Here is an 11,893-nt window from a genome sequence, read left to right on the forward strand (position 1 = left end):
AGTACAACGCTTCTGCTTTACCTCTGGCATATTGACTGGACGCGGGCTGGCCGGCCTGTGGGCTGCTGGAGGGGAGGGAAGCTGAGCAGCATTGCAACAAGGGAGAATGTGCGTCTCCAACTCGAGCGTTGTGCGCAGTCCCCGCCCAACCCTGTGATGCAAGCCTGGAGTATGACATGTATTTGTGTGGTTAGACTGTGTCCACCCCAGGAGCTAAGGGTCCGTACAAGCCAAGGGCTGGCCCGTAGTTCTTAGCAAATAGAGTTGCTATAAGAGCTTAAAATCAGTCAATAAATGCACTTCAATTAAGTACTATAGTGAGGTCAGATTTCTTGTTTTTCCTGTTTAACTAGCAAGTTTCAAGACAGTCCAATAATGAACCCTCAGAGCACAGCTTATTACAGCATCAGAAAAGTTGCAAAATTGCATACAACTTTGGTTTATTATACTCAATTAGTTACACTCCCTTTAAAAAAAAAAAAAAAAAAAAAAAAAAAAAAAAAGAGAGAGAGGAAGGAACACGTCTCATAATGTAGGAACTTAATCCCAAATATCTTGATGCCAATGACAAGATTCCCATGGCTTTCAATCGACAATGGATCAATACAACTAATATAAATCTGGGATTTTCACATACTGCTACTGATGTCAGGCTAGTATTTCCCATTGATTTGTAATTGGATTCTCTATGCCCTGCTCTGAAAACATCTGCCTCACTGCTACAAACAGCCCTTTGTCTGTGCAAGTTTCTTGGGCAGGTATAGCTGGGCAGATACCAATCACACTGGAGTCATCTCTTTATTGCAAAGGGGGAAGGAGAAAAAAAAACAAACCCACACTAATTTCCTAATTTTTAGCCTTTGGGAGTATGGATCACTCAAGCAACCTTGCAGTGGTCATTGATCCACATCCATTACCTTAAACCCCAGCAACAACACGCACAATCCAGGCTGACTTTTTTGAACTGGCTGAATCTGATGCTCTAGATTTCCACCCATTCAAAGTTCATACTTTACTACCTGTAAATTGCAGGTGCTTAAAGTCTGATAGGGAGGTGAGAAGCTCCCTCCTGAGAGGAGTAGCAAATGGGACAAGGTATGCTATCTTCAGTGCTTACAGACTGGTGGTCCCATGAAAATCAGCACAAAAGTTCCTGTTAATTTAGAGGACACAAATAAGTCATGTGGATGTCACTGACCCCCTGGCATGTCTGAGAAGACATTCAGACTACTGGGAGCTACAGAAGGACTCTAGCCCTTTTACATGTGCTATTGCACAGGGAGAATATTTCAATCTGGGGACTGAATAATTCACCAAGAAATCAGCTGGCCAGTGTGGAAATAATTTTAAATGAACTGAGCCCTTAGGTATTACATTAACTGGATCTCTAGGGAAGGATGTGGATTATTGCAGCTGAATAGAGCCCTTATTTATCAGATGGAAAAGGTTAATGTCATTTCCTTTCCTTTCCTCCATGGTTTTTCTTACCACATCACCATTTATGGATAGCATGAGGTGCAGACAGTGTAAGAACACGTGCTTGATTGTTTAAACGACCAGAGCTGTTACTTTAATGGGGGTGGGGGGCTGGAGGGATGGGGGGTAAGAAATTAAGAATTCTTCTGGTTTCCTGGGGGGAATTACAGGGCTAGGAAACATAAAACACTGAAGAAAGGAAATGGGCTTGTGGAGCACCTGGTCTTTGATTTGACATCCAAGAGTACCTAACTGAATGAGGGAATTTTTGCATTCTCATCTACTGTGTGTGCATAATAAGAACCAGGATCAAACTAATCTAATATCCTTATTTCATACTTTATAAAGAAAGAGTGCATTAAGAAAGGTCATTTTTTTTACTCCTTAATGAAGTTTAAATACAGTTAAATTAAGTTCTACTAATAAAGAGACTATGCTTTTTTCTAATTTGCCTCTGGAGTCTCAATAGCTGTTGACCTAAAGATAAATATCAGAGCAGTTTAACTATCTATTATATGCTTTACTAATGATGTCAACAAGGCAACTCTAATACCAGCTATGGAGACTATTTCCATGGCAATAAGACTGAGAGCAGAGACAGCTTAGATTAAGAGAAGAAAACTCTTTTTGTGCTGAAAGACTCAAGAGACAGAAGTTTATTTCCCTACTCTAGCACAGTATATCCTTAGGCAAGCCAATTAGAGATAGTAGTAACAAAGTAATATAGTAACAAAGGTGGACCTAAAACACACTGTCTGTTGTCAAAGTTGAAGATGATCACTTCTGATCATTTGGGAATTCAAGGATGCTAGAACCTGGCTCCCTCTATGAGTCAATGAATAAAGACGAGTATGGCATTTGTGTTAGGCTTCTGAGTACAGCCCTTCCTGCTTCTCAGTGTCTAGAGGTATTCGGATCACTCAGCATAGGTGCCATGCATACTTCTTCTTGACATTCCATAGAGAATTGATGGTTTGAGTTCCTCACCACCTTCTTGTTTCCAGAGCCATCAGAAGAACTTAACTCCAAGATAGGCCCCCTAAGAAGACATCTGAATAGAGCTGTTGGTCTCTCTGACCACACAGAATTACAAGATGTAAAATTGGCTCCTAGCTTCAAGGTCCAGCTGCTTCCCTCCCCCTGAATCTAACTCCATGTTGGAGCAAAACTCAGGCATGCACCTTTCCTCTCCCCACACCCCACTATAGATGGAAAGAAACCCAAACCAAAGGGGTGATGAGGGTCAGGACCTCTCTGTATATGCTGGATGATTCTTAGGTAACCTTTCTGGCTCTAGCTTCCCATCTGTGAATCTGAGTCTGTGGCATTACCTTACCTTGCAAAGGTGTCTTGAGGACAAAAAATTAATATTTGGAGGTACTGCAGCGGGGATAGCTAATTCCAGCTTTGAATGAAATAAGGCGAAAGATGCCCATTGACTTATATGGGATTTAGAATGAGCCCTTATTCATTTTACATTAGCCACCAAACAGCCATTTGAGGATAGCAGTGAATTACTATTAATACTTGTGCAGTTAAACAATCAGCATCTAAGTTATAATGGAGTAAATTAATGTGTGTATCTAAGGCAACCACAATATGACTACTGAGTTGGCTTCATGAAGTGAATATTTGCAGGATATGAAAAGAAGCACATGTAAAAGATGAGTGCATCTGTGATTTTTTTTTTTCTTGCCCATAAATGAACAGCTTTTCTGGACAACCAAGCATCAAGATATTACAGCAAATAGTCTTTCACATAAAGCCAACCTTGACTTTGTTATAATTGCTATGTAAATATAATCCCACTCATCAATTAAATGCTACTCTCCTGGGCTGGAACATTATACATGTTCATTGAGATGGAATCCCTGTCAATTCAGTTTGCTAACTCAGTATTCATGTGCATTAGCCTTGGAAAAGAGAATGTGATTGCTTGAATAAATTCAGCCACCACCTTCTGCATCCCTGTATCAGTTGACACGCGTCAGTCTGACTGTAATATGGGTCCAGAAATATGTTGCCATGGAAATCCTAAATATTCAGTTCTTGGATACTTAATAAATAGAACAATGATACTTGATAAATAGAAATAGCCCAGCTCTTGCCAACCGCGTATCTAACCCCTTGGTCTTAAGATGTTACTGAGAATCGGGAAGTCATTTTTTTCCAAAGTACTTGAAAAAGTCTTAATTTTCTTTAACATTTGTACTTCCAGGTTCCAGATTCCTTAGAGAGTCAGGAATCTCTCCCAGAACTTCCCATTGCATAAATACAGTCTCTCCAGTGGGGTTACATTATGTTCGAGCTGTCTGGATCCAGCCAGTTCCACAGGCCAGAGGGTAATTGTTAATGGTCTCTGACTGCTGAGGTATTGCTACTCAGCAGTAGCCCTTGCACTCAGGATGACCTGTGCTTTCCGTCCCTGTACACCACCCGCATGGGGCCAGCCAGTGTCTGACCCCTTGTTTTATGGTTATTGTTCTGTGTGACTGAACATTCTTAATAATTCAGCACGGTTCTATAGCTTTGCTGTTTCCTAAGCATAGCTGCAAACTTTACAACCCAAAATACAACCCATAAATAGATTTCCCTCTCGGGCAGAATCTAGCAGCTGTTTAACAACATACAACACCCCCCTGCAGCACTTTAGCACAAGAAGTAATGTGTGTCATACCTAATTAAGCTGTAGGCAATTCAGGCTGGAGACCAGTTCTTTGGTCTGTGTTGATACAGCAGCACAACAGACCATTATGGGTCTGGGGGGCATTAAGTACTACTGTAATATTTTAAATCTCTGTAATTGTTACCAAGGAGGAGAAATTAAGTTCCATGGAGCATAGTGGTCATTGTCCATAGACACTGAGGTGCTGGAGTGTGTCCAGAGAAGAGCAATGAAGCTGGTGAAGAATCAAAAGAACAAGTCTTATGAGGAGCAGCTTGGGGAACTGGGGTTCTTTAGTCTGGAAAAAAAGGAGGCTCAGGGGAGAACCCATCACTCTCTACAGCTACCTGAGAGGAGGTTTTAGTGAGGTGTGTGCTGGTCTCTTTTTCCAAGTAACAAGTGATAGGATGAAAGGAAGTGGCCTCAAGTTGTTCCAGGGGAGGTTTAGATTGGATATTAGGAAAACTTCTTCCTTTAAAGAGTTGTCAAGCACAGGCTGCCCAGGGAAGGGGTTGAGTCACCATCCCTGCAGGTATTTAAAAGATGTGTAGATGTGGTGCTCAGGGATGTGGTTTAAGGGTGGACTTGGCCATGTTAGGTTTACGGTTGGACTCAAAGATCTTATAGGTCTTTTCCAACCTAAATGCTCCTATGATTCTATAGCCAAGCAAGCTTGGGGGCAGGAACACTGTTTGGAGCAACTTTTCTCCCAGAAAGAAGCTGCAGAAGCACTTTGCCATTTTTGCAAAAGGACTGGAAACCCTCGGGAGCGGTCGGTCCCGAGAGGGCCGGGGAGGGCGAGAGGGGCGGTGCCCGTGGGCGGGGAGTGGGCGGGGCGTGGGCGGGCGCTATCCCTTCAGCACCACGGCCGGCGGCGGCCGAGCCCCGGCACCGCGGGGCGGGGGGGGGGGAGGTCTGTCCACGAGCACACCGTGGTCTTGAGTGGGGTGGCTGAGAACCCACCGCCACGGGCAGCCGGCAAGGCCCCCCCCCCCCCCGCCCCAGGGAGCTCCTCACCAGCTGTAAAAGGCAGCCTGCGTGTGCCCGCCGTCTTCTCAGACCTTCCACCTCCCGCGGCCGGGACCTGCCGCCCCTCGCCCTCTCTCACCCCGCGGGATGATCTCATTCTTCTGAGGTGGGAAGAAAAGAAGAAAATGCCTTTCTCTCGTTTTAGGTTACATATGATTTTGTACTGGAAAATAAATTAAACTAAGAGGATTTTCTGAATTTGAGCTAGGAACAAAAGACAAGGTGAAAGTGTCTGAATTTTGAAAATGTGCCAAAGTCCCAAACAAGCAAATCCTTTTTCTGAATGTTGTTTTACTGAGATATTTTATCAGCACTAAAAGCATATAGATAAAAGGTGTTTTTTTTTTTTTTCTTTTGTGTTAACACAAAATCTTCTCAAAAAAAAACCAAACCCAAACTATTTCCAGTAAAATATTGATTGCACTTTCTCCTCTTCTCAAAAAATGTTTCTGTACAAAGAGCTATGCCAGAAGAAAACTAAGCAACCATGCGATCTGTGGATCTGATCTGGCAATTTAGATAAAACTATCATTTGGATTAAGGACGGTCAGAACTTCATTTGTCTAACACATACATCTCTGCTGTTATCTTGAACGTTAGTAATTTCATTTTCAGCCAAGACTGTTTCATACTCTGCTATTGCAAAATAATCTGCCTACCAGCTAAAGAAACTTAATTCACTGCATGCTTGCTCATTGCTTCAAGTTGGGTCTGGAGGAAGGAAACAGCTGTCTTTAGAATTGAGCAAATAATTGGGAATTTAATAGCCTCCTGTGAATCCAAAAATATTTGGTACACTTATTTTTGGGTGAAAATTTTTCCATCAAAGACAGAGAATTTTAAGTTTCTGTCCAAAATCAGGACCTCCATAGTATCCCAGTTTTCTGTGTTATATATTTAAAACATTCATAGCTGGCCAGAAGAAACATTGAAAAGAAATGCTTCTGCTTCTACTGAGAGAAAATTTCTAAACACTGGTGGAAAAGTTTACTTAAAGGACTGGATTTCTCTTCCTCCAATAGAGTTTGTCATTTACATTTGGCAACTTTCATGCCTTTGTGCTGAACAAAGCAAAGAATTGTGCAGATCGGATTAAGAATACAAAAAAATCTGCATCAAGAAGGGTTGTAAAACCAGAGTAGGAAAATATTCTTGTCAGACAAACCCCTCTCACAAGATGTACACACAGAAGCCAAACATTTCAGATACAGCCATCCAATCTGTCTGCACATTACAAAGCATCATTTTGAAGATGTATAAGGTTGTATATTCTATAAATCACATTGTCTTTCAAAAGCATGGGAAATAATCTTATCTGCAGTCACTGGTTTGGATGTTGTTTATTTTGTGTTTCAAAATGTAAGAATAATATAATGCTTTGTTGGTTTAGTGGTGGAAACTGATTTGGGTTATCAAATGAAGTATGGTAAAAGTCTCAGATGCCCTTACTGAATGCTTGCTCCTTATGTTTGAACTAGAAACACTATTCTTGGCCAGGCGTTATCAGTCAGTCTGTGTGCTTGGTTCCAATTGCCATAAAAAGTAAACAGATAAAGTTCAGATTGCAGAACTACCTGTCCTCCCTTAGCATCTACTAAATTTCTTCCTTTCCACCTCACCAGAGTTTTCTTGGGTGCTTCATCCTTTGACTTGAATGAGGGATACTACTGTATGACTTCTTAAAAGATTTTTTTTGCAAAGCTCAGAGATCCTATGCAGCTCTGACAGCACAGCAAGAACTGAATTGCCAGCAGAGGGGGAGAGTTAGAGAGACATTGGGATTTGATCTAACATCCACTGAAGTCAGTGGAAGTATTCTCACTGACCGTGTCAATAAAAAGAAGGAAAAACCTCCTGCTAGAGATGTTTGTGTGATATTTTCTCCAATTCATATTTTATAGGTCCTATCCACAACACCAGTTTTCCTTGCTGTTTGTAGTAAAGAGTGTTCATGACGTTTCCTGTGCAATAAAAAAAAAAAAATCTGGAAAATACAGGGCCACATATGGTCTCACAAATAAAGATTAAGATGAAAAACAATCCTTGACCAGAACAAAAAGGCACCGAGCAGAGAATGCCGTATGCCAACTCTTCATGCCCCTAATAAATCTGCATTTGATCATGTGCTGTAAGTCTTTAAGCACATTGTAGAAATGGGGCAAATCCTCTTTTGGAATTTACTGACTTAAAAAAATGAAAAGCAACATAATTCCATATATTTTAAGATCATTAGATTCTGAAAAAGAAACTGTGATCACATCACGGGCTAGTATTACTGTTATTTCTATGATTACCACTGCATTTTAACACTTGACACCACACATTGCTGCTAGCCAGTTAAGTCTTTTGCTGTGGAGTTATACAGGAGCTGAGAAGCATGTTAAGAGCTGCAGCGAGGCACAAAAAGCAGTTACTGCTTTGCACTTTTTTCCCTAAAGATGTCTAATGCCACTGAGCCTGGTTGTGGCAGTGGTGCTGGAAAATGATGCTTTTCTGCTTTCTGTTTGTGTGATTCTGAAGCATGATAAGGTGGCATCCCACATATCCTATCCTATCCTTTAGTATTACCCAAGTGGTTTTGGAACTGGTTCTTAGCGTTGCACTGAAAACAACCAACAACAACAACAAAAAAACCCAAACCCAACCAAAAAAAAAAAAAAAAAAACCACCACCAAACTAAAACCCAACAACCAACGAACCAAAACCCTCCAGGACTCAGACTCCCGTTGGGCTGGGATTCTTGCTGCTGGCTCTGTCACACCAGCAGAGCCAAAAGTTAACCCAAGCACAGGGAGTTTATCTGCTTTTAATACAAGCAATATAGAATTTAGCCACTTCTGGTTTCCCACCTTCCCCTCTGGAACAGCTCTCGAGTATGTTCCTTATCCACTTTTTTTCTTTAACCACTTCAGTTCTGAATCTGGATTGAGGCAGCTCTATTTGCCCTAAACAATTAGCCAGGAGAAAGCAATGAAGATCTCCCCTGGTTCCTTTCTGATGTGTGTTTGCTTTCACCAACAGGCATAACGTCCTTTAAGTCCCATGAGAATTCCAGTTCCCACTGGTCCATTGGCTCCTTGGCTCTCTGTCAAGCCCTTCATCTTCAAAGCACTCCATCCCCTTTTGATGCCAGCGTCTTTATTTGCATTTCGTAGCACCCAGAACGATCTAGGCAAATACGTTTAAAGTCCAACATACGCTTTGTAGAATTGCCAGATTGGAAAAAAAATGCTCAGGAAATGGAGAAATCCATGGACCCTTAACAAACATTAAACTCCTGACAAAAAAGAAGGCAAATTTATCCTCTGCTGACCTAGGTCACCTTTGAACAGACACAAGGTTCTTTATCAACTTGCCAATTCTCCCATTCCTTTAGAGAACGGGTTTGTGTTTTGTTGTGTTTTCTTTGCTTGTTTATCTCTTAATCTGAATAAATTGCAAAACCTGAATTTGGCCAATGTAGAAACAGGTTCAAAGCTTCACAACCAACTTCCCAGTTACTTCTTAACCAAGGTGTCAGTCTCTTGAAATTCATGCAACTCCTCGTTTACTTCTTCTGTCTTATGATTCAAATTTTCATAGTCACTTGGGCCTGTATTCTGACATCCTTCCAATACATGCTCCTTTATTCCACCAATACTGCCATTCATTTCAGTATGCTCCAGTGGGAGTAAAGTGACAGAATCTAGCTAGATGTGATAGATGTTTTGGAAATATCTGTTAGCCACATTATCATCCCTGCATCATCTCTTGCTTATGGTGCCAATGATCTTTAGGGCTAAATAGCTGAACAGCTGGATCTGATCAAAACACAGAATAGCAGAGTCTTTTCCCTTATCTAATAGGCTTACAAGAATCAGAGATGTGTGAACTACTCTCCAACAGCTATTTATAGTTTCTTCTCAGGAACTATGGTATGACTTCACAGTGCTTATTGATCATGCCACTTTCACATTTCATAATGTGTTTGCAGACCTTTGCTCACAGATTCCTAAGTATTTACAGGCCAAATACTTTGATTACCAATACAGCTCGAAGATAATGTAAAAGAACTGTTTTACTCTAAGGGCAGCACATACCATGTTGCAAATGCTGCTGTAATATAAATCAAAGTGCAAACAGTGTAGCTGCAGTGCCTCTAGAAATCTCCTCTCCAGCAGTACTCAGTAGTTTTGGACATGCTCACCCTCCCAAGGCAGCACACACGCAGAGGAGATCGCACCTGGATCTTCTTAAAGAACGTACTGGAGCTGAGACATTGTCTGCTTAGATGGGGATCACACCTGACTTACAGGAGTTACTCATGGAGTAAGATGGTATTCTGAGCAGCTGGAAACAGGAACAATTCAGTTCTTTTACTTAAGTCTATAAACCCCACTTCTATTAAAATGTTATTGCTACTAAAAATGTGCCATATTTATCTAATATGTAATTATACAGAACAATGAGCAGCTACTTTTTGAATGTCCTTAAGTACTTGCTTTAACTTCCACTCTTGATCTTCACTCAAATTTCCTTTGATGCATTACTTTGTCTAAAGTTCAATTATATCATTTTCCACATAAATTTATGTCACAGCAAACAAACAAACAAAAAAAAGATTTGAGCAAGTGAATCCTTCTTCCTGCAAACCAATTTTGAGTCACCACCTAGCGTACACAGATATTTAACATTATTTTAAAACAAGCATTCACACCGTATTGACATAGTAGCCAGAACAATTATGAGGCAAGTGTCCTAGTCATTTTTGTACTGTGCTGATGGGTGCCTGCCTCATCAAGAAGCTTTCTTATAGAATTCATAGCTTACCCAAGAGCTGTGAAAAAAAATCAAAGGTGCAGGATGAACGCAAAACAAATGGTTTGTGTGAGCTTAGTGAAAGGACTGTTGTAAATTCAGATCTTCATAGTGCAGTCATGCCTCTCCACAGGGAGAAGAGGCAGACCTTTTCAGACATGAGCAGTACAGAAAACAATTAAGAGGAAAACAACAGTTACAAACATAAGGCTATTGGTGAGAAGAAAAGGGTAATTGAAAGCAGTGTGTACAGCAGTGGGACTATGAATGTCTGAACAAATTCACCGTGCATACTCTTGCACTATGTATATAGATACTTTTTCAGTTTGTGGCCAATTAGGATGGAATTAACTGGACCTATCTAGTGATTTAGTTTTAAAAAGACACAATTAAACACTGCTTGCTATTGACAGGTTGTTCTGCCCTAACAGAAATGCAGAACACAGAAATGTGCAACTGCTTTCTCATGTCTAGGTATGGAAACAACACAAAAGGTACTTTACCTTTGCTCATGCCTCCATGAGGAAGTTATTTCAAGGGTCCTTTGTTTCTTGTGTGCCAGCAGCTGTTCAACTGTAAAGAAAAACAGGGGTTGGGTTAATAATAAAGAAAGGTACAAGCCGGGGACTCAAAGACTCAGGTTAAACATTTACTCCAGTTTGTTCTTATGAGCAAACTCAGAGGGTCTGCTTTCTTAACTGCTGGCATCTTGAGAAATAGGTGACAGCTGATCTGCTGGTGGCCCAGCTACTTCCCTGTCTGCAGCTCAGACACATTCAGCAGAAGCTGAAGTCACCTGTGCATATCTAGGCTAGGATTTAAAAAACAAGAAGCAGGAAATTCTTCCACATAAGAAAAGCCCTTGACAATTCAAACAGCACCTGAAATATTTACACATGGGATTGGATTTGTAATTACCCAGTGATATTCCACCTTAGAATAAACAGATTCAAGTTTATACTTACATTCTATTTTATTTATTCAGATTTTTTTCTACAGAAAGTCTTTTGTTTCTATATTAGCATGAGGCTAAGGTAAAGACTTCCAGTCTACACAAAAAGTATAATCTCCTTTTCTCTCAGTCACAGACCAGGCAGCATTAAGTGTCAGTTCCTGCTAGGCAGATACCTGGGAAAAGGTGGAGTACAGCCTTTATACCTACTCAGAAGCTCGGCTGCTTCGGGGCCTTTCTGAAAGTGTACTAGCTACTGCTTTTCACTTTTCACAACATTACATTCAGGCTGTTCATTTAGGTGCTTGAAGAATAATCTACGCCATCTGAATTTCTAGGTATGGTTCTGTACCATGTGAGGTCAGGGACAAACCAGAATGCAATCCCTTCAGAAAGACCCTGCCCATTTCTGAACTTTATATAGGCAATGAACCTGTAACAGAAAACCAAACCAACAGCAAACTGTAGGGACTAAACAGAGGAATGAGTTGGTGCAAGGTGGTATGAGGTTTCTCCAGCTCACACAGCCAGCCATCAATGGGAGTCAGTTATGCTAACTCACATGAATCTTGGTTTTGCTGAATCAATCTCACCCTATCTTGTGTTTGGATACAAGGCAGGCTCGTTTCTTTTAATGACAGCTCTGTTCTCCAGAAGTGTACTCCAGTAGCTGAGGTACGAGGCTATGACTCAGGAGAGATGAGTATAATTCCTAGCTCAACTGCTAAGCAGCTATACAACTTAGGGCAAAATGCCCTTTGTCTGTCTGGTCTATTTAGAGCACGGGCTCTTTGAGGTAAGACCAGTCTCTGACTGGATATTTTTACAGCACCTAATACAATGGAAATCCAGTCTCAGTTTGGTAGTTCTGTAATACAAATTAATAACAATAACTAGACTTGACTGCTTGACAAAAAGCAAATAGTTTGGAAAAAGCTGTCTTAAATCTTTCTATCCCACTTCCCCAGACCAAA

The 11,893-nt window shown here is 41.0% G+C and overlaps 1 protein-coding gene across 3 annotated transcripts in view; it reads right to left on the reverse strand.

The window, feature by feature from the left end:
* The window catches only part of KCNJ16 (potassium inwardly rectifying channel subfamily J member 16), a 34,331-nt gene extending 22,803 nt beyond the window's left edge, over nt 1-11,528 (reverse strand). Inside the window, exons 1-2 of one of the 3 annotated variants that reach the window (XM_033002588.2) lie at nt 11,482-11,528; nt 10,471-10,540 (exon numbers count right to left, since the gene is read on the reverse strand). The gene's annotated coding sequence lies outside the window, so the exon portion shown is untranslated. Of the gene's footprint in view, nt 1-5,158; nt 5,204-10,470; nt 10,541-10,932; nt 11,016-11,481 lie in introns of those variants that run through there. The other 2 variants (XM_033002589.2, XM_033002591.2) reach the window with 2 other exon arrangements.
* Between the last annotated feature and the right edge of the window lie 365 nt (nt 11,529-11,893).

The sequence above is a fragment of the Tyto alba genome, unplaced genomic scaffold (assembly GCF_018691265.1).
Source record: "Tyto alba isolate M040663 unplaced genomic scaffold, T.alba_DEE_v4.0 Super-Scaffold_39, whole genome shotgun sequence".
Taxonomy (NCBI): Eukaryota; Metazoa; Chordata; class Aves; order Strigiformes; family Tytonidae; genus Tyto; species Tyto alba.